The sequence below is a fragment of the Chrysemys picta genome, chromosome 4, assembly GCF_011386835.1.
Source record: "Chrysemys picta bellii isolate R12L10 chromosome 4, ASM1138683v2, whole genome shotgun sequence".
Taxonomy (NCBI): domain Eukaryota; kingdom Metazoa; phylum Chordata; order Testudines; family Emydidae; genus Chrysemys; species Chrysemys picta.
In genome coordinates, this window is record NC_088794.1 from 82,855,954 (window position 1) to 82,877,507 (window position 21,554).

Sequence of the window (21,554 nt, forward strand, 5' to 3'; positions counted from 1 at the left end):
GATCTCTGTTCTAATAAGCTAAGAAGAGTCATATCTAGTCATTCCTTGGATAGCAGACTTTCTAGGAAAACCCAGGCACTGCAAGAAGTGGTGATGAGGACTCACTAGTAGCCCTCCTTCCTTGAGAGATAGCACTGCGTTAGTTCCCAAGCACTGCAGTGGAGGCACCATCTTTTTGATCAGAGGTAAAATGGAGGTTCTGGATACCTATTGCCATTAAAGATCCCATGGCACTTTTTGTAGGAGTCAGAGTTGTTAGTCCTGGTCTCCAGGCCAAATTCAGTCTTGGGTAATTATATTGTACCAACCTAAACTCCCACTGCAGTTTCAATTAAACACGATCTTCTTCTTAGCTCACTGATCTAAATTTTTGGATAATGTTTGTACATGTTATTTACTATTAACATTAATAATATGTAGTTTTTCTGTGTGCAGTTAAACAGCCGCTGCTTCCTACCCCAGAGGTGAAGTGACTCATATATATATATATGTGTGTGTTGTTTGATATTCCTTGGGTGAATGGTACAGAAACTATATATGATTTGTTTTAGGCTTGTGTGATGGAAGAGAGCTGGTGACTCTCAAGATCTCCTTTTTTGTTCCTTCCTGTATGGGAAGCTCAGATAAGGCCTTGTAAAAATAGGACTGAATGGTTAGGTGCTTTCTTGGCTTAGTATGTTTATCATTGCATGGTTTGTATTTGCTCTCAGAGCAGGAAAAGCTAGAGCAGGGAGTGGGAACCTTAGTGCAATGCCAGAATAGGAGGTGACTGCAGGTATGCACTGAAAGGCAGGCTGTGTGTTTCAATCCAGTTGCTTTCCATGTACCCACCATGCAATGTTTACAACTGTCTAGTTATTCCTGGCTGCTCTAGAAAACAAGCTTCCGTTTCTCTCCTGCTGCAAAGAGGAAGAGTTTGAAATGTGCTTTCTCCCATTCATGATGTTCATGAATCCATCTGACTATCCCCTCTCCTTTTTTCTTTATGGTCTCCCATATTTCCTTACCCTCTCTCTCCTTTTTTCTCCTGCCTCCTTTTCTCACCCTTTCTGTTGCTAAATCTCTCATTATCTGTCTGCCTTCATAATCCTCTGGACTTTTTCTGGCCTGGTCAGTGTCCAAGTGAAAAGGTGCTTGAAGTAGGTCTTCTCTCCACACCAGACAAGGTCACATGGAGGGTTTGAATGCATGTACTATGATACACACTGTCCAGTAACCTCTCCCTGTTCATCTCTCTCTCTGGGCTGTGATGAACCCTTTGTCCTTCTAAGGTTGCATGAGTCACACTATCTCAAACAGTGATGACACTTGTATTAGCTAAGCCTGACTTAAACTTGGTCTTTTTCCTAGAATAAATAGAAAGTAACACCTTTAGTTTGATGATCAAGCTCCTGTTCAACAGGAGTGTTATCGTTCACTTGGTGGCAGAGGCAGCACTATACATGCATTTTGTATCAGTTATGAGGTATATTACATAGGAGGGAGGTGGCTAGGACATTCTTTTTTGGTGCTTATAGATAAGTTGTCAGGGTTCCTTCTGCAGTGTGAGCTTCCTTACTCTGATGCCCAGTGGAATTCTATCAGGGTGAGCTTCCTCACTGCAGTGCCTACTAGAAATCTAGCAGGATACATTTACTCACTTGGTACCCACTGGAATTCATTTCTAGCAGGATAAGCTTCCTCGCTGCAACGCTGCTGGAATTCTTGCAGGGTGAGCTTCCTACCTATGTCCACATGTCCCCACCAGCCAATATGCAGAGAGTCCTTGATCCTCCTCCTGGCTTTTCACTGTTAGTGATACTCCCTTTCTTAGTATTGAAAGAAATATTGTATGGAGAGTTTGAGTGCACATACTATGACACATGAAAAAGGCTGTTCTGAGGCATGAGCAGAGCTGAATAAAGAAGAGGTCAATGTTTGTGGGTGCATTTCATTGTTAGTTAAGTTTTGCATGTCAGAATGGCTTAATGTAGAATCTAGGTGGTAAATTAATGGCAGCCAAAGGAGAGAGGGAGGGAGGACGGGCAAGTGCTTTTGGCTGAGCTGACAGCTGCCCCAGGGAAGGAACTGAAAGACAGGCAGTTTAGTTGAAGGGAAATTAGCTATGACATTTTTAAATAATGTTGATGGAACACTTTTTTTCAAAGCCTTTTTCAGTGTCTCTATCTCAGAGTTCTTGGCATAGTAATGAGATAATCTCTGAACTCTCTCTGTTGTTTCCATGCTAATATGGTGACATGGGAGTGGGTGAGGTGCTGTGAAACCACAAATATTTACTTGCCAATTGAGCTGAGCTGGTAAAGGTCAGTGGTCCTGTGAATGGGTCATTAGCCCAGGGAGTTAGGAAAGCTGTGTTCTATTCCCAGCTCTGTTAGTTATTCGGTGTGTGATCTTGGGTAGGTTAATTGAGGAGGATGATATTTATTCATATTTGTGCAGTGCTTTGCAATCTATGGATGAAATGGGCTATATAACTGTGGTTGGTTTCTGCCAGGTGCATAAGACTTCAAATATTCTGCAGGCTGTATTTCATGTTCCTGTCCAAGTAATACCTTGATATTACTACTTGATTCTTGTGAACAGTACCAAGTTAGTGTCATCTGCATATTTAATTCACATGCTGTTGCCACCAGCAGCCTTTTGGGCTAACTACTCCCTGCACTATCCCAGGGACACCTCTCCCTGCCTCCATTTATCCCTGGCTTACACACCTATAGCCAATGTCAGCCCACCTAATGGTGCTCCCATGCAACTCAATTTGAGTTAATTTTACAGGTAAGACTTTGGGAAGTCCATCACTGTATCATATACTTTACTTCTACAGCACTCTGTATGAAGGACCTCATCCAAAGCCCATTGTAGTCAGTGAAGTTTTTGCATTGGCTTCAGTGAATCAGGCACTGAATGAATACAGCTGAACTGAAGGAGTCATAAAGTCCTTATTCCATACCTTTGAACTCTGTAGGTCTGATTCTGATCTCAGATACACCAAGTAAATCTAGAGTAACTTTACCGAAGTCAGTCCAGATTTACTCAGATAGCTTCAGGATTTACACAAGTGTAACAATGCTGTGTTGCTACTCTTGCTTTCTATATTCCAAACTGAAAATAAAAAGATTTGTTCCTTATGAACCCAATGGAGGAACTGAAGTGGGATTCACAAGAGGACCTAGACACTGCAACACTGATCATCATGGAACCTAACTTTTAGGCACCTAGAAAATCACAGGAACACTGATTCACAAAGCCAAGTTAGGCACCTAGGCTCAGTATACAATGAATGAGGGGAGAGAGGCACCTTAGAATGAGATGCAGAAAAGTCAGCATCCTAACTGGGGAGCCGTCTAAGCTACCCAGTGGGAGATATCGACAACATACTGTGTCCTAAGCTCTGCCCTTCTCAGAGATAAGATATCTCTGTTTAGTGATCCACAAATGGGAAGCCACTTGGTGTCAGGAAGCTTAAGCACCTGAGGCCTTTCTTGCAGAAATGAGTTAGGGATGTGGGAGATGCAGGTTCAATTTCCCCCTCTCTGCCAGAAAGTGAGAGAGAATTTGAAGAGGTGTCTCCCACCTCTTATGGGAGTGCTATAACCAGTGAACTATTGGATAGACTGATGTGGGTTTCCCTCAGTCTCCTCTGTGGAAGTTGTTCCATGGTGGGTAAATAATGAAAGAGAGGTAGGAGCTGGAGAACTGGGCCCTGGAGTCTTCCACCTGCCAGGTGGGTGCCTTAACACTGGACTACAGAGTCATTCTCATCTTTCTCTGGCCCAGTGACTGTTCTGCTGTGGATAAATACTTAAATAGTCATTGGGCCTCCTGTGAGGTGGGAGACCCCTGTTCAAATCTGTCTCCTCCTCTAGCTGGGGGTGGGGGAGAGAACTGAACCTGGATTTCCCACATCCAAGGCAGGTGTTCTAACCACTGGGCTAAAAGTAATGCTGTGGGAGGGGTACCTCTTTCAATCAGACTTTGAGTGGGACCTAATTCATTAGGTGGCCTCTGAGCACACCTACTGAATCTGGCCCTGAATATGATATAGGTAGACAAATGCCTGTCTTCCCCCAGTTTGCAAATTGTCCTGGGGCTTAGGCAAGAGATAGGTATCCAAACGCCTAGAGGGAGGCAGGAGTGTGCATGCTCAGAGGTAGATACATAGGTATTGAGGGAACTTGTACCCTGAAAATGTAGGTGCCGAGTGAGTTTAGGAGCCTACAGGATTTGGTAGGAGTCTTATGGATTGCAGTGGAGCCAAAATTGGGACTTAGGTGCCTAAGTACCTTTTGTGAAGCTGGGCTTGAGTCCCTGTCCCTACTCCATCCCCAAGAGAACAAACAGACTCTGAGTCAGTGTCAAAACTTAACCCCTTCCTGTGCTTTGCAACTCAATAACACAACATAAACCTCTATCAAAGCTTACTCCCTAGGCATGGCTGTCCCTAGGATTGCTCCCTGGGCAAAGTTCCTTCTGTCCCCAAAAGACGCTCCCACCTCCATTATATACAGGAAGGATTTAACACGCTGCACCTGTCCCAGTGAGCCAGCAGAACTTCAGCCGCTTTATGCAGGATACTAACACCTGCTAACTGGGGGCACAATAGAAGATCCCCATTGCTCTTACAGTCCCCAAAGCTGCTTATTGCACATGGATGCATTGTCTTGTAGATGTTTAGAGATTTTTTCCTTAAATAGTAAGCTGTTGTTTCCTTTGTGTTTAAAGTTAGATTTTCTGGATGGTGTTAGCATGGATTGCTCCTTTGTCCATTTTTTAAGAATAGTATCATATTTGTTTTTTCCAGTCCTTTGGCACCTGTCCTGTTCATGAGTTCAGTATATTTATCAGTATTTATTAGCAAATTCCCTTATGATACCCCCCAGGCCTGCCAAACTGTACACATTTTAGTTTTTCTAAGTAGTCCCTTTACCTACTTTTTATAAACCTGGTAGAATTGTTGCCCCCTTTCACTTATCCTGAGTGCCAGAAGGTAGTCTGAAGAGCTTATGGGTGTATCAGATGGCACCATTGATACCGTTATGCACAAAGAAGGGTCTGATTTAACAGTATTTTAACTGTTAATTTTAATATGACCCAGAGTAGTGCCTAAAGGCCCCAAACTGAGATTGAAGCTTCACGGTGCTAGGTACTGTACAAATACATAGTAAGAGACAGTCCCTTCTCTTAAAAACTTACAGTTTAAATAGACGAGTGGGACAGGAAGAGGTACTGAGAGGTGAAGTGCTTTGAACAAGATCACGCAGCTGGCCAGTGACAGAGCTGCAGATAGAACCCAATTCTCCTATGCCCTGTCAGCTGTACGGGGCTGCCTTTCAATGAATAATGTGATAATTATAGTTAAATATATGATCAATATTTTTATGCACCATCTCTTGAGGATACATTATTTTTCTGAGAGAAGAGGAAGGAGAAAAAGGGCAAGAGAGGAGGAGAATATGGGAAGAAAGAGGGAAAATAGAGAGAACATAGAAGAAAGAGAGAAGAGGAGGTGGCAGAGGTAGCTATTTATTCAGCACATTCTTCAGCCATCTGGACCGGTTGGCCTGGCTCCAGTTGGACAGGCTCACAGGTTTATCCATAGCATGATGTAATCTCCACTGTCCAGCTTTGATTTTTTTCCTGCTCTGGATAGCCTCTTAGCTGGCGCATGTCTGGTGTGGGCACTTTGATTTCCTGTTGCTATTTGTGGAGTTCTCCTGGCTGGTCCTCAGTAGTTGCTGGTGTGTTTTGCATTTCTGCAAACTGAGAAACTGCACACCATTTTGCTGACAGCTTTGTCACCTTGGGAGCAGATCCTTGGACAAAGTATGTGCTGGCTTGAACAACACCTTGGCTTGGAAGTAGGCTGATCCCTCTGGATAATGTTTGGAACGTTGTTGCTCGGCCCTGGAGGAGGTCTCCCTTAAGCACCAGCAAAGATAGTGACTGTTGAGAATCTTGCATTCCATTCAAGTTCTGCAGCTTGTGGACTTCCCCTGTTGGTACGAGGCACAATTTACTTGATCTAACACTCCAGTGGAAGTGAAGGAAAAGGCAATGTGTGATCTCAGTCACTAATTCTAGTATGCTGGGGCCCAATAATCATAAAGCCATTGCTGCTGTGGAAATCAGCCAGGCTTGCAGGGGATGGTGGAAAAGGGGGAAGGCTGGATTAATGCATTGTTTGATACTGCCCACTGTGCTAAATGTTCATCCTATCCTGTCTGGGAGAAGCTATCTGTGGTGAGCTGCTAGCATCAGGGCCATCAGCCCTCAAGCCCCCTCATTTGGTACCACTCTCTGTATACACTATATCACAGAGTAACGTGGTGGTTAATTTTCATTCATTTGCGGAAGTGTGGTCCAGTGGATAGGTCCTAAGTCTGGGTTTTCATCCTGACTTTGCCACTGACTATGTGTAACCTGGGGCAAATCATTTCTCTTCTCTGTGCTGCAGTTTCCTACTCTTCAAAGTGCTTTGAGATCTTTAAGTGAAAAGGCCCATCTAGATGCACAGTGTTATTTCTGTTTTGCGTAAATTCAAGGAGAAGCAAATAGTACAGGGTTTATCCCTGTATCCTGAAGAAATGGAGCAACACCCAGAGGCATGGGCATAGATGAGCTTGTAGATGCTCTGGGCTTGAAGAAAAGCTTTCCTTCACAGAGTAACATAGCTGCAACCCATTGCCCGGCCCTGCCATGCTTATGCTACAGTCCTGCTCAAGATTGTTGATCTCAGCTCTGATTCAAGAGATGTAGACAGCATTGGGGTGAATCAGCAAGCAACAGTTTGACGACAGCACATTATGACTTCTTACCCATGATTCCTTCTCCTGGCCATGTGCTTTATTCTTGCTTTCTCCAGGGATTCAGGGCTGGGGTTGTTGAGTACATGGCTGGTTCAGCCTCTGTTGAGTGACATTTTGTCTAGCATGGATTTCACTGGCTGATTAAGATGCCACATTGACTGACTGTGCTTAGAGGGAGCAGTGCCTTGCTCTCGTTGCTGGATAATGTGCTGAAGGTGGTCCTGTGCAGGAGGGTCAGGCATGTTCTGCCTGGAGGCAGGGACTGATCCTTGCTGAGCAAGAGAGTTGCTGAGGAAAGATGACAGTCTCTGGTGAAAATCGAGCACCTCTCCTGGGAGTGGGCCAAGGATTTTGAGTCATTGCTTTGTCTGGTGGCAACAGAGATAGTTTCATGCCTGGGCTCTTTTATGTCTGGGACAGAGAGAGAAAACTACCCCTTGCCACTCAGAGGGCCACCAGAAACAGAAATAATAATAATTAATAATAATTAATAGAGAGATTCACAAACTCACTGCTGCTCCATAAATGAAACCCGAGGAAAACTCAAACTCTGCAAAAACTAGAGAGGAAAGAATTGGTGAGAATGAAAGCCAAAGCCTGCATGTCAGCTGCAGTGTGGGGAGCTCCTTCCAGCTGGCCCCAGTTCAAAGGAACAGTTTTTATTGTCCAAGAGCATTTCCAAAACTCCATTCAAACCCTACAGAAAATTAACCCAAGATGCAGGGTGAGATTTATCACCAATTAATGAGGCTAGGACACCAGAATTAGACAGAGAGAGAGGAGAGAGGCATGGAGGGAGGGAAAGACGTGTGTACCCTGTTTGAGAGGCTGAGAAGGAAGAATAAGGAACAAAGCAGGGGAGAATCAGGCCCCAAAGATTTAAATTAAGAGTGATCACATCAGAAGAATTCTTACAGAATAGTGAATGGGTGCCATGAACCTCCAGATGAGATCCTGGAGTCACAAACTCATATACTGGAGCACAAACTTGACAAGTTGTGGAATTTAATAAATGAAAAGAGTTTCATACTTAGGAAAAGCCATCTGCTCTTTGGGGGCCAGAAGGGGAATATTTTGTTGGTCGTGCCTTTTTCCTGCAGATTAATTATGGATTTGTCTGTCTCCTTTGGCACAAAACCATCCCAGACACACCGGGCCTGTCACTGCTTCCAGTTCTGCATGGCTATATAACTATTTAACTATGTACTATCTGAAAGAATGTTGGAAAGCCAAACCACTGGGGACTTTGCCTTAATTTTCCAGGGTTCAAATAATCTTGTTACCTCTGCATTTTCCACGTCACTGTTGACCATTTCACACCAAACTTTCTTGTTTTCCCAGAGGAGTTGCTTGCTTCCATCTGTGATCTATTTATCTTAAAATCTGAATACAAGTAATATAATAATTAACCTTTAAACTCAATGGTAAAATTTACCTAAATGGCTAAATCCTACTGTCACTGAAATAAATGTCAAAACTCCCATTAACTTTAATGGGAGGAAGATTGTATCTATAGTTAGCAAAATAATCAGCTAGGATATAGGTATCCACCAAGCTGTTGCATTGATTAAGATGGGACTTGATTATGATCTTTAGGTAGCTACCTGAGGAGAAGATCTCTGATAGAAGAAGTCTCTTTAATACCACAGACAAAGGCATAACGAGATTAAATGGCTGGAAGCTAAGGCTAGGCAACTTCAGGCTAGAAATAATGCATAATTTTTAAATGAGGGTGATTCACCATTGGAACTATTTACCCAGGGACTTCGTGAATTTTCCATAACTGGAAGTCTTTTAAAATAAAGATTAGACGTTTTCCCAAAATATATGCAGTAGCTCAACTACAAGTAATGGGCTGAATGAAATTCTACGGTCTATGTTATGCAGGAGGTCAGACTAGATCAGTGGTCCCCAAACTTTTTACCTCGTGCCCCCCCTTACCTCTGTCCATGCCCTGCCCCTTAAGCCACAGCTGGGAGCTGGGGCTGGGAGCGGGGCCATGTTTGGGGCCAGAGGCCAAGGCTGGGGCCAGAGCCAAGGGCTGGGGCCACAGCGGGGGGTGGGTTGGGGACTGGGAGTGGGGTGGGAACCGTGGCCAGGGGCTGAGGATGGGGGCTGGGCTGGGGCTGCAGCCGAGCCGGGGTTGGGGCCTGAAGCTGAGTCTGGGGCTGGGAGTCGAGCCATTGCCAGGCCAGCTGCCGGGTCCACTAGGGTTGCCAACCTTCCTGGATTGACCGGAAGTCTACTGGAATTGGCAGCAATCTCCCAGTGACTATTAAAAGCAATCCAGGAGATTTTAATAGGCTGCTAAAAGTCCAGTTGGCAGGGCTAAAACAGTCTCCCTACCCAGCTCCACATGGCTCCCAGGAAGCAGCATCATGTCCCTCCGGCTCCTAGGTGCAGGGGTGGCCACAGGGTCTCAGCACGCTTCTGTGGCCCTGAGCGCCAACTCCGCATCTCCCATTGGCTGAGAACCATGGCCAATGGGAGCTGCCGGGGCAGTGCCTGCAGACAGGGGCCACACGCAAAGCCACCTGGCCGCCCCTGAGACTAGGAGCTGGAGGACGGTCACTTCCGGGAGCCGCCCAAGGTAAGTACTGCCTGGCTGGAGCCTGCACCCCTCACCTCATCCCACACCCCAACGCCCTGCCCCAGCCCTGAGACCCCTCCTATACCTAAACTCCCTCCCAGAGTCTGCACCCTGCATCCTCTCCCACAGTCCTGCCATAACCCTGAGCCGCTCCTGCACCCCAAATCCCTCATCCCCAGCCCCTCCGCAGAGCCTGCACCCCCAGCAGGATCCCTCCTCCCCTTTCATACCCCAACCCCCTGCCCCAGCCTGGAGCTCCCTCCCAATGCCTCAGCCCCACTCCTCCAGCCCAGAGCCCTCACCCCCTCCTGCACCCCAACCCCCTACCCCAGCCCATGAAAGTGAGTGAGGGTGGGTGAGAGTGAGCAACGGAGGAAGGGGGAATGGACTGTGCAGGGAGCAGGGTCTCAGAGAAGGGGTAGGGCAGGGGTGTGGCCTTGGGGAAGGGGCAGGGCAAAGGTGTTCGGGTTTATGTGATTAGAAAGTTGGCAACCCTAGGGGCTGTGGCTGGTTGTGGAGCCACAGCCGGGCTGGGAGCCAGGGGCCGACAACTGGGTCTGCAGCCAGGTGCGGCGCCGTGGCTGGGCCAGGAGCCCAGGGCTGTGGCCGGGGGACAGGGCTTGGAGTCGAGCCGCAGGCAGGAGTCAGGGCGGAGCAGAGCTAGAGGCAGAGCAGGGCTGGATGGTGCTCTCTCCCCGCCCACCCCCCTGAGTGTTCCTCCATGCCTCTCTAGGTTTGGGGACCACTGGACTAGATTATCATAATTGTCCTTTCTGGCCTTAAAATCTACAAAATTATCAGTTGTATCCTATTGTAATTTGCAAACATGCCTGGGATAAAACCCTGAAATCTGCAGGTTTCTGCAGACTCTTTGCAGTTGGAATACATGTGCCTGACTTGGAACGTTCAGGGGTGGGACTTTGGGGATTTGCTATTGTCAAAGGAAAATGTAATATTTATTCCCAGGAAAGTGCATGGGTCTCCGCTTTCAGATGAACGAACTCCTTTTGTTTCTTTTTGCTAGTTAGGGATATAAGGAGACCTTGCTGGGAAGGAACTTAGGACATAGCTGCTGTGCCCTGTCAAGTCCACCTTCTTGGGGATAATAATAGCGAGAGATATAATGCCTGGGGGTGAGGGGAGAAAGTGGTGGGAAGGCGTTGACCCATGCTGCCTTGGCACCTCAACCTTGAAATTTTATTATGCAGCCAATGCAACAGGACTCTCTCCAGCTGAACAGAGGGACTAGCGCCCCTGATCTGAGGGGAACAATGCTTTTTTCACAGAACTATGAATTTCCCCTATCCTCCTGCTGCCACCAGTTAGCACCACAGCCTTGCTTGTGGGTGAGAATGGAATTAGCCTTGGGGTTAGCCCCCCGCATGCCCCAACAGTGAACAGCAACCTGACATAGAGGGCCCATCACCTTGCTGCGGCTAGAAGGATATTAACTTTGTTCTGCTTTCTCCAGACTCTCACATCTCCAGCTCTGATGCTGAGGTGAAAATGATACCCTCAAAGTACAAGTTAAAGTTAAATTTCCTATCTGTTTTTCAGGGCACAGACTTTCCATTGGGTTACTGGCAGCAGGTCAGAAATCTGCATTCCAAGCCGTCACTTTGAAAAAAGCCCATGCCCAGAAGCATGAACACTGCAGAGCTAGAGACACATTTACCTCCCGCTCCAGCCTCACAGAGAGCTCCCCCCTTGCCGTGATGCTTGTGCATATCACAGCCTTAAAGCCATAAACAATTTAGCACCTGGTGAGACCCTATTCAATCTGTTAGTTACATAAAGGTGCTGGGGGCAGCTCCCTCTCAGTCTGCCCATTGAAGAGTTTTCCAGCAGCATGGCTTGACTTCTCTCGCAATTTTGGGTGAAAGCCTCTCAGCTGCGAATCACAAGTTCTCTCCTTTCTGGTCCAGACCTTCTTGGTCTGGGGTTGCCCTTCATGAAGGATCAGGGTTCAAAGCCACCAGCAGTGTGTGGTGTTAACGCCTGAGTTTTCTGAACTGAATAGCATAGTGCTGTCTTCCACCTCAAAAGCCTGCTTCCTCCATTGCTCTTCTGGGACCTACCCTGGGGCAGGATAGGGATTGTTTCTGATTCACTCCTTGGGTATTGAGAGAAACGGGTTGAATGAGAAAATTGAATCTAATGATAAAGGAAAAACAAATTTTCCACCCAAAACAGTTTCCCTCTATCTCCCAGTCCTGTGTTCTTACTGTATTGTGTCCCTCCTTCCCCACACTGTGTGGAACAACAGGCTCATAGGAACATGGGAGTTGCTGTACCAGATAAGATCAATGGTCCACCTACTCCAGAAGCCTAGCTTCAGTATCAGCCAGTACCAAATGCTTCAGAGGAAGATGCAAAAAGTGACAATTATGGAATAAGCTGTTCATAAGGGAAGTTTCTTCCTACCCCATCAACTAGTGGTTGGTTAATGTGCAGAAGCAGAAAGCTGTATATCTTTTTATCTTATTTTTAATATTACTTAATGTAACTGTGGATGTTCTCATTATCCATATAAATGGACGGATAGCTCAGTGGTTTGAGCATTGGCCTGCTAAACCCAGGGTTGTGAGTTCAATCCTTGAGGGGGCCACTTGGGAATCTGGGGCAAAATCAGTACTTGGACACTGCTAGTGAAGGCAGGGGGCTGGACTCGATGACCTTTCAAGGTCCCTTCCAGTTCTAGGAGATGGGATATCTCCATTAATTTTCGGGGGAGGGATAGCTCAGTGGTTTGAGCATTGGCCTGCTAAACCCAGGGTTGTGAGTTCAATCCTTGAGGGGGCCACTTAGGGATCTGGGGCAAAATCAGTACTTGGTCCTGCTAGTGAAGGCAGGGGGCTGGACTCGATGACCTTTCAAGGTCCCTTCCAGTTCTAGGAGATGGGATATCTCCATTAATTTTTGTGATTGGAATAACAGAGACTTGGTGGGATAACTCACATGACTGGAGTACTGTCATGGATGGATATAAACTGTTCAGGAAGGACAGGCAGGGCAGAAAAGGTGGGGGAGTTGCGTTGTATGTAAGAGAGGAGTATGACTGCTCAGAGCTCCGGTATGATACTGCAGAAAAACCTGAGAGTCTCTGGATAAAGTTGAGAAGTGGGAGCAACAAGGGTGATGTCGTGGTTGGAGTCTGCTATAGACCACCAGACCAGGGGGATGAGGTGGACGAGGCTTTCTTCTGGCAACTAGCAGAAGTTGCTAGATCGCAGGCCCTGGTTCTCATGGGAGACTTTAATCACCCTGATATCTGCTGGGAGAGCAATACAGCGGTGCACAGGCAATCCAGGAAATTTTTGGAAAGCGTAGGGGACAATTTCCTGGTGCAAGTGCTGGAGGAACCAACTAGGGGCAAAGCTTTTCTTGACCTGCTGCTCACAAACAGGGAAGAACTAGTAGGGGAAGCAAAAGTGGATGGGAACCTGGGAGGCAGTGACCATGAGATGGTTGAGTTCAGGATCCTGACACAAGGAAGAAAGGAGAGCAGCAGAATATGGACCCTGAACTTCAGAAAAGCAGACTTTGACTCCCTCAGGGAACAGATGGGCAGGATCCCCTGGGAGAATAACATGAAGGGCAAAGGGGTCCAGGAGAGCTGGCTGTATTTTAAAGAATCCTTATTGAGGTTGCAGGAACAAACCATCCCGATGTGTAGAAAGAATAGTAAATATGGCAGGCGACCAGCTTGGCTAAACAGTGAAATCCTTGCTGATCTTAAACGCAAAAAAGAGGCTTATAAGAAGTGGAAGATTGGACAAATGACCAGGGAGGAGTATAAAAATATTGCTCAGGCGTGCAGGAGTGAAATCAGGAAGGCCAAATCACACTTGGAGTTGCAGTTAGCAAGAGATGTTAAGAGTAACAAGAAGGGTTTCTTCAGGTATGTTAGCAACAAGAAGAAAATCAAGGAAAGTGTGGGCCCCTTACTGAATGAGGGAGGCAACCTAGTGACCGAGGATGTGGAAAAAGCTAATGTACTCAATGATTTTTTTGCCTCTGTCTTCACGCACAAGGTCAGCTCCCAGATTGCTGCACTGGGCAGTACAGCATGGGGAGAAGGTGACCAGCCCTCTGTGGAGAAAGAAGTGGTTCGGGACTATTTAGAAAAACTGGACGTGCACAAGTCCATGGGGCCGGATGCGCTGCATCCGAGGGTGCTAAAGGAGTTGGCGGGTGAGATTGCAGAGCCATTAGCCATTATTTTTGAAAACTCATGGCGATCGGGGGAGGTCCCAGATGACTGGAAAAAGGCTAATGTAGTGCCCATCTTTAAAAAAGGGAAGAAGGAGGATCCGGGGAACTACAGGCCAGTCAGCCTCACCTCAGTCCCTGGAAAAATTATGGAGCAGGTCCTCAAGGAATCAATTATGAAACATTTAGAGGAAAGGAAAGTGATCAGGAACAGTCAGCATGGATTCACGAAGGGGAAGTCGTGCCTGACTAACCTAATTGCCTTCTATGATGAGATAACTGGCTCTGTGGATGAGGGGAAAGCAGTGGATGTGTTATTTCTTGACTTTAGCAAAGCTTTTGATACTGTCTCCCACAGTATTCTTGCCACCAAGTTAAAGAAGTATGGGCTGGATGAATGGACTGTAAGGTGGATAGAAAGCTGGCTAGATCGTCGGCTCAACGGGTAGTGATCAATGGCTCCATGTCTAGTTGGCAGCCGGTTTCAAGTGGAGTGCCCCAAGGGTCGGTCCTGGGGCCGGTTTTGTTTAATATCTTTATTAATGATCTGGAGGATGGTGTGGACTGCACTCTCAGCAAGTTTGCAGATGACACTAAACTAGGAGGCGTGGTAGATACACTAGAGGGTAGGGATCGGATACAGAGGGACCTAGACAAATTAGAGGATTGGGCAGAAAAAAACCTGATGAGGTTCAACAAGGACAAGTGCAGAGTCCTGCACTTAGGACGGAAGAATCCCATGCACTGCTACAGACTAGGGACCGAATGGCTAGGTAGCAGTTCTGCTGAAAAGGACCTAGGGGTCACAGTGGATGAGAAGCTGGATATGAGTCAACAGTGTGCTCTTGTTGCCAAGAAGGCTAACGGCATTTTGGGCTGTATAAGTAGGGGCATTGCCAGCAGATCGAGGAACGTGATCGTTCCCCTTTATTCGACATTGGTGAGGCCTCATCTGGAATACTGTGTCCAGTTTTGGGCCCCACACTACAAGAAGGATGTGGAAAAATTGGAAAGAGTCCAGCGGAGGGCAACAAAAATGATTAGGGGTCTGGAGCACATGACTTACGAGGAGAGGCTGAGAGAACTAGGATTGTTTAGTCTCCAGAAGAGAAGAATGAGGGGGGATTTGATAGCAGCCTTCAACTACCTGAAGGGGGGTTCCAAAGAGGATGGAGCTCGGCTGTTCTCAGTGGTGGCAGATGACAGAACAAGGAGCAATGGTCTCAAGTTGCGGTGGGGGAGGTCCAGGTTGGATATCAGGAAAAACTATTTCACTAGGAGGGTGGTGAAACACTGGAATGCGTTACCTAGGGAGGTGGTGGAGTCTCCTTCCTTGGAGGTTTTTAAGGCCCGGCTTGACAAAGCCCTGGCTGGGATGATTTAGCTGGGAATTGGTCCTGCTTTGAGCAGGGGGTTGGACTAGATGACCTCTTGAGGTCCCTTCCAACTCTGATATTCTATGATTCTATGAAATGTCTAATCCTCTGAACCCTATTAAGATCTTGGCTCCATTGATATATTGTGGCAGTTAGTTCCACATGCTATTTTTCACTGAGTAAAAAGTAATTCCTTTTATTTGTTTAAAATTTGTTGTCTTTCAGTTTCCTTCAATGTCTCCACCTACATGAATTATAATAAAAAGTGAATAGGAGATCCTGATTTACCTTTATTAGAACATCCATTATTTTGTATACCTCTAACATATCATCTCTTGTGTCTTCTCTAAGCAGTCCCAATCTTTTCAATCTCTCCTCATATGAAACTCTCTCCAGGCCTCTAATCACTTATATGTCTACACTGTATCTGGACTCTTTTTATTCTGCCCTAGCCTTTTGGCGACAGGGTGGCAAAAACTGAACACAATATTTCAGATGACCCCCTACAATTGATTCAGAACCTGGAATATTATTATTCTCAGTATTATTGCCCATCCTTTACCTCATGTATCCTAACATTTTGATTGCTGCTATTCATCAGGCAGAAGTTTTCCTTAAGCTCTCTGGGCAGACCTGCAGGGTTTGTCTGTAGGTTTGCAGTTTGGGGGCTGGCTTCTTTTGCAGGCTGCATAGTGACATTTTATGCAGATGTGCATCACAACAGAACTCTGGTTGCTTTTTGGCTGCAGCGTCTTTGAGAGCCCTGGGGAGGGAGCTGTTTGGGATATTTTTTTAAGGGAAAGTGTCTGGGAGGAGATGAAGATGTAGCAGAGTTGGATTTGAAAGACAGGCACTTCCTATGAGCTGATGAATTGTTAATAAGGATAATCCCGTTCCTTACATTCCTCTAGCTTTTCATTGCAACCCGTCCCAAAGCACTTGACTAACTGCACAGCACCACCATCATAGAGCCACCTCGAGGGGGATGCATCAGCCAACCAACACACTTTGTACACCAGAGAGGGGAGGAGAAATTTTGGCAAAAGACATCAAGATAAACCCCATATCTTACCAAAAGAGCTCTGGACTCTCCCCTGGCTACAAACAGAACCATGCTTTTTAAGATCTCATCACACATACAGTGGCATAGAATTCACCTTATCTGCCTCTAAAGGCTGGTGGCTCAGTTGACCCCTTCAGCATTTACACTTGGGATTCTAGTGAGTCTGTTAAAAACCTTTTGTTGAGACTGTTAAGCTACTCCTAAGAGCTAGGGCATCTGCATTAACCCTAGTGAGGGGGCTGAGGATGTCCATTACTGATGGGTAGTGATGAGTATTACAGATCTGCTTCCTCTCAAAACTGTTGCTGGCATTAAGTCTCTTTCGGGGCCTGGACTAGTAAGGGGATAGAGAATAATGAAATATCTGTGGGGGTTTCTGTAGTCTCATTATGGAGTGCTGCACAGAGAAACACAAGTCATTCTGCAGAAGCTCTGCTCACAAGAGCTGATTGAGATAAGAATATACTATTGGCATTAATAGCCATAAATAAAGAATGCTAGAATTTTTAATTGACAGATATCCTGAGTTCTCAAAGCTCAAGTCTTCACAGCTAAATCCTATGAAGGCAAGATTCCTGGATAACCAAAGTGGGGTTACACTCCTAACTTAGGGGAGGGATCACTCCCATTTGTCTAAATGCTTCACTTTGGAATAACAAGGTTGTGCTCCCTCGAGTGTGTGGGTCAAGTTCTGCTTTGACTTTATACCCCATTAGGTTACAATGAGTTGTAATCCAGGGCAGAATTTTGGCTTTTGTTTTGTATGAACTATATATGGAGTGAAGGTAGCAGGAAAGAGCAGGGATTCCTTCTTCCGTCCTTCAGGATGCTGATGACTGGAATGGAGAGTTCCCTGTCTCTGTTCAGGACTCTGCAGACTCAGGTAGCTCCTTGCAGCTGGCAAACTAGACTTCCCAGCTATATCCACTGTACAAAAAGCATATGGGCCTTGTCTGCATTAGAGAAATTTGGCATAGGTTTGGTGCAAGTGTTCCCCATGGTGCACAGGTTATCATACTACTGTGATACCAATCCTTTTGGTACCTTCAGTTTGGGGGGCTCTGCCCCACACCCACAGCATCACACACCTACCAGGATGCTTTTAGCCTCTTGGATACTCGCAGTTTCTGGGACTCTGCTCCCTGCAGCAAAACCAACATGGCCAGTTGTCAAACACATTTACACAAAGCAAGCTGAGGCCTGATGTGAGGCAGGGAGATGTTGGTGGACTTAGATTTCTCTGGGACTGTAATAGCAGGCACTTTTAGTGCCTCTGTTGGAGGTGCTGGGAGAGCCAATCAGAGTGTGATTTATACATTTTCCTTATTCCTTTTGTTTTGGGGACAAAAACATAAAGTTAAAAAACAAACCCAACCACCCCCAAGTGCCTGGTTGTCTCTCAAAATTCCTCCCCAGTGAAGGATGTGAAAAGTTTAAGGTTAGCATTGCATGACTGATTCTGGCCACATGGTTTTGATGTGGTCTGTATTGTGTGTGTGTGTGCTCGTGTTTTTAACAATATTGTGCATTCCATCAGCTGATTTTTCCATTGGGGGTTGTGAGGGAGGAGGTAGTGAATAGTAAACCTCTGTGTCTGCCACAGATGGAGATGCAAACTGTGGAATGAGTGAGTACCAAAGTGCTAAGTCGACAGAGATCCCAGACTGGAATTGTCTCTTCTTAGACACTCATTAAAAACAGCCAGAGAGAACTGGGCAAAAAGTCAGAAACATGAAGGGATGAAGTACTGAGACCAAATCATACTGGGAATCAGAGGATCAGAGTCCGATTCCTAGTTAGGTCTGATACATGGGGACTGGGTGCATCAGTAACCTGGAAGAATCTCATGTGAAGCATAATTTGAGATGGTTTGGGGATTCTGCTACTGAGTCTCTGAGCTCCAGTGTTTGATCAGCAAACTGAGTCAGAACACAGAAAGCTTTGTCACCAGAACTAAAAGGTGGTCCTGGAACCCAGATAAACTGGTATTGCATGGGTGGCCTGGGGCTGAGAGCAAGGGCTACAGACAGGCCAGCACTGGGACCTTGTGCAGATTGTATGTGTGTGACAAGTTCAAAACACTCCCAGGTGTGCTCTGGACTTGAATCCTTTAAAAAAAAAAAACTAACAAAGCAAGAGCCTGGCAGCACTGAAGTCTGGTACAGGTCCAGCAGTGAAAGAATCTGAACTGGATTTCTATGCCCCCCTCCTATCTCATGCCTGGATTAACTGTTTCATGTTTGTACAGCACAAAGAGGGGAAGACTTGTACTGTATGATTATTATTTGTATGACTGTCCTCTGAATGCAGCCCCAGGGAAAGAGAGAACTAGAATTAGGTTCTGTGACCATCTGAGTGTAGCTTTGGAAGAAGGCGGCTCTGATGTGGGTTTGTGTGAAGTGACATTTCTAACATTCTCTTGCATTGGGTCAGGTTAGTTAGTCAATGGGAGTTGGGAATTGAGTAACCTGGGAAGTGTTCTCTATGGAGTGGGGCAGTCACCCTCCAGCCTTCTGTATTTCCTTCATGATAGCAACAATGCTCCCAGATGCCCTGGGCTTCAGACTGCCACACATGATCCAAATTGATTTGTAATTGGTTTTAGTGAAGCAGATGGAGACCAGAGATGGTTCTGTTTAGACCCAACCATGTCCAGATCCCAATGTCTGCCAGGAAACTCAGAGCTAGCCATGCTGGTTTGAAGAGTTGGGTGGCTGAGTTAGTTTTAGCAGTTTGCAGCTGGTTAGTGGATCTGTTGTATGAATCCGTGTGGCTCCATTCCCACTCCACCCCTACACAAACACAATGACTCAAAGGCACAGACTCATGGGCCTTGGGGAGGCCAAGGTCTCTTTGTATGAAAATGAGGCAATAGCTTGTCTGACCATGAAAATACCATGCACCAACTACATCTCCCCAACAGGCTCTGAATTCAGGCTGCGGGCAGCAGCATTCTCTGTAGGAATACCCCCATCCTGTGCGTGGGGACCTGCTGGGCTCGCCTGTTTTATCACACTATGATTCACAGCACAGACAGCTGGAACATGGAAATCTGAAGCAAAAGGGAGGAGAATTTCCTCCTCTTGGACACTTGCCCCACTTGCTCGCTAAAGGGGGGATTTCTCCCCCCTTAATCCCACCCTGTGAAGGGCTGTGCCCCATTCGTGGTCCTAGGTGGCCTGGGGGAAGTGGCACCCTATTTATAAGAGGTAGTGATGACTCAGTGAGGTGCTCAGCTACTACAGTGGTGAACGTGATACAGGAACCCAGAGAGGTGCTTGTGCCCCATCCAGCTTTCCCCAGGTCACGCTTACCCTGGGCAGAGCACCCGAATCCCGGCGTGAGATGTGGCGGGGGGGGGGCACAAGCCTTGCGCGGGCGGGCTGTCTGCCGGGGTGCCTCGCACCCTCTGACTCCAGGAGCCGGCGTGACAAAGGCAAAGAGCGCTGGGGGGCCGGCTAACTGCGGTGACAGCGGCCCTGGGACCAAAGGGAAAGCAGAGCGCCGGTCGCTTCCCGCCCCAAGTAGGCCCCGCAGGGCAGCGGCAGAAGCGCATCCCCTCGCACAACCTCGGGCCGGGCCGGCTGCCCCCGTGCGAGCTGCACGTGCGGGCCGGCCCGGGCCCCGCTCGGCCTGCGAGCGCGCGGCGAGCAGCTCCGTTCTAACCCTGCACTCCTCTTGATCGGCACAGCTCATCATCGCCGAACAGCTGCTCGGCTGGCAGGCGCTTCCCCATTGGCCCTGGGTCCCTCGGAGCTGTCCAATGGGCTGTCAGCTTCCTCATTGTGTTCTTTAGAAGGCCTCTTCAGGACGTAGATTAACCCTTTGCAGGCCCCGGGGCTGGGGTGGGTTCCAGCAGAGCTCCTTGGTCCTGTAGCTCGCTAGCCCTCCCTACTGCCCGTTTCCCCTTTCTCCTCGCGTCCTGTTCTTGCCCTTCTTTCTTCCCACCTCTCCTCAGCTTTCCTTCGCCCCCTGGCAGCAGCCTCCCGGCCCCGCTCTTGTAGGCTCAGAGCTGCGAGGTGGAAATGACTTGGTGCGGTAGCCCCAGCGCACGATTGGTCGCCACGGTCTCTCCTTATGTGCCTGGTCCAGTGTTAAACGTCTCAGGTGAGGGGTCTCCCGCCCTCTCTCGCGGTCTGAGTAGGAGGCTGAACTGGCCCAATGCCCCAAGGCAGAGTAAAGGTAGTCTGCTCATGTTCCAAGGGAGCCCAAGCAGGGCAGGATGGTTAGGACACTAGCCTAGAACTCGGGTTTGATTCCCTGGGCCACCACAGATTTCCTCTGTGATCTTGGGCAAGTCACTTAGGCTATGGCTACCCAGAACCATGGTAGCAGTTCGGGGGAGGAATGAGGCTCCCACCCCCGTGCTCCTCCTCTTTCCCCCAGAGGACCCACCCCCTGGTCAGGTGGAAAGCTGGAGCTGGGCAGTGGTAAGAGCTGCCCAGGGAGCACAGGCATATGTGGGAAGCCCTAGATCCTCCACCAGTCCTGGGTGGGAGGGCGGAATGCCTGAGTTCCCAGCCTGGGTCCCTACCCTCAGGGCATGCTGCCCAGGGCAAATGGAGGGCCTCATAGTGAGTAGGGGCTAAGGGAAGAGGCTGGTGATGCTGGCAGCCGCTGCGCTTCATGGTGCGGGAGCTGATCAATGCACCTGCCCGAGGCTTGAAGTTTGGGTGGGCAATGAAGCCCTATGCCCCACAAACTATGCCCACGTTAAAAAGTGGGAGGGCCATGCCCACCTCACGGTTCCAGCGCCCCTGCAGTGAGGCATTGCTTAAGTGAGTAAAGACCCACCGGAACCTTAGGATACGTACGGCTCTCTACGTGCCCAAGCAGTGCCTCCTCCATCTACATTGCTGTTTGTATCAGGTTAGCATCCCAATGCCTCTGTGCTGCTGAAGCCTTTCCTCACTGCAGGGAGCTGCTGGAACCTTTCCCCACCCCACGGAAAGCATCCAGTAGGGGCTAAGGCTCTGGCAGGGGGAAGGCAGTGAGGAAAGTCTCTAGTAACTGCTCTCTGCTGCCAGAGCCTTTCCCCATTGCCTGCTCCCTCCCAGAGCCTTTCGCAGCTACTCACCAAAATGGATACAGCTTGCTTGTCACTCTAGTGTCAAGCTATACGTACCCTACAGGCTGCTGCCAGTGCAGAGAAGGCTGTAGCCTCCCTGTGCCTCAGTTCCCCATCTATAAAATGCAGAATATAGCACTACCTTACCTCTCTGAGGAGTGTTGTGAGGTATATTACATTGTTGGAATCACATATGTACCTCAGATGGGCATATTGTTTAAGAAAAAAAATTGTTATTGAAAACATTTGTAAAATAAATAAATGAATCAGTTATTAGCTGGAAACTGATCTCTTCTAGTTTTATGTGGCCAAAGTGCAGAGGAATCATTACTATCCAGAAGAGATCCTGGGTAAGAGTAGTATGACGTTTCTAACAACTGCCACTTCCTCTCTATGATATCTGGGGTAGCGGGTTATCCTGCCCCAGTTTACTGAACAC

General features: G+C 47.6%; 1 protein-coding gene across 2 annotated transcripts in view; it reads left to right on the forward strand.

The window, feature by feature from the left end:
• Nucleotides 1-21,554, forward strand: part of CREB3L1 (cAMP responsive element binding protein 3 like 1) — a 74,495-nt gene that overhangs the window by 14,695 nt on the left and 38,246 nt on the right. The window contains exon 1 of one of the 2 annotated variants that reach the window (XM_005302249.5): nt 20,015-20,154. The exons of the other annotated variant lie outside the window; for it this stretch is intronic. The gene's annotated coding sequence lies outside the window, so the exon portion shown is untranslated. Of the gene's footprint in view, nt 1-20,014; nt 20,155-21,554 lie in introns of those variants that run through there. 2 annotated transcript variants of the gene reach the window in all.